Source organism: Anomaloglossus baeobatrachus, unplaced genomic scaffold (assembly GCF_048569485.1).
Source record: "Anomaloglossus baeobatrachus isolate aAnoBae1 unplaced genomic scaffold, aAnoBae1.hap1 Scaffold_81, whole genome shotgun sequence".
Taxonomy (NCBI): Eukaryota; Metazoa; Chordata; class Amphibia; order Anura; family Aromobatidae; genus Anomaloglossus; species Anomaloglossus baeobatrachus.
The window spans coordinates 292,879-294,107 of NW_027445195.1; the positions used below are offsets into that span (position 1 = coordinate 292,879).

The 1,229-nt window shown below is 46.2% G+C and overlaps 1 pseudogene; it reads left to right on the forward strand.

The window, feature by feature from the left end:
- The first annotated feature begins 593 nt into the window (after positions 1–593).
- On the forward strand, positions 594–800 carry LOC142288272 (U2 spliceosomal RNA; annotated as a pseudogene).
- Positions 801–1,229: the final 429 nt, after the last annotated feature.

Consider the following 1,229-nt stretch of genomic DNA (forward strand, 5'->3'; position numbering starts at 1 on the left):
GCTGCGCTCACTTCCTAATGAAAGGGAGTGAGACGCATCTGGGAAGGGAAGGGAAAAGATTAGGGTTTGGGGATGATGAAAGGGCTTTCTACGGGCAAGGATGGCAAAGGGTGGCAGTGACGGAAAGTCAGGCAGCCTGTCCTGTCCTGTCCTGTCCGTCCGTCTTTTTGTATCATGAATTGGAAAGACTGCAAGGGGGAGGGGAGGTGCTTGTGTCCAAAAGGAGGAGTTATTCAGATTTATTGCAGTGGGCGGCGGCTGCAAAAAGCACCATTCTTCTTGTTTTTGCTCTGCAAAACAGCCTTTTCAAGGGTTGGCTTGGGTGACAAAATGTCTTCTGTAGGCGTGGGTTTGTCTCCCTCTCCCTAAGATGTGTCCGGTATAGGCCAGGGTGCCACTCAAGGCCGTAACCAATTCGGGTTATAGCTTCTCGGCCTTTTGGCTAAGATCAAGTGTAGTTTCGGAGGACGCTACCTTGGTCGGTACTGGAAGGTGCCTGGGATTGCACGTCTGCCGGCCTTGAGGAAGTGTGTGCGCCTTCTGGTGACACATAGCCCTCTTGTGCCTGGACGGTTCCCAGGCAACGGGAGGCGATCACCTTTGTTATTTTGAAGTCCTACTGATAAACAGAAAAAAAAAAAAATTAAATCTGTTCTTATCAGTTTAATATCTGATACGTCCCCTCTCTGGGGACCATATATTAAATGGATTTTTAGAACAAGGAGATGGAAAAAATCTTGCTCTGTCCACTGCACGCATTGACCTGGTATTGCAGTACCTCCAGGACCGGTGCACCCCTTCTTAACCCAGTTTCCAAAAGCAGAACTCAATTCACCTGATTCAAATGAGCCCCATTAGTGAATTGAAAGAAAGCAAAAACTTTATATGCACCTCAATTTGGCCAATTCACTTTTCACACTTTCACCCTTTTTTTTATCTTTCACACCTTTTACTTGCTTTATTGATGCAAAAAGCTGTGCCAAATAGCAAACTCATCTCCACTCAACTTGACCAACTCTGCTATGTCCCGTGCAGTATCTTATTCTCAGTCTTATCTAGATCATTTGCAATTGAATAGAATAGATCCCTTTTGGCTGCTTATGACTGTGTAAAATATGTAGTTTTACTGGGCTGGGATGAGAGAATCCATTGAAGCATGGTGTAGGGATTGTGGTTCCTGTGTGCTAAGAAGAGAGGCTGGCACCAGCCAGAAAGCCCCATTGCAGCCA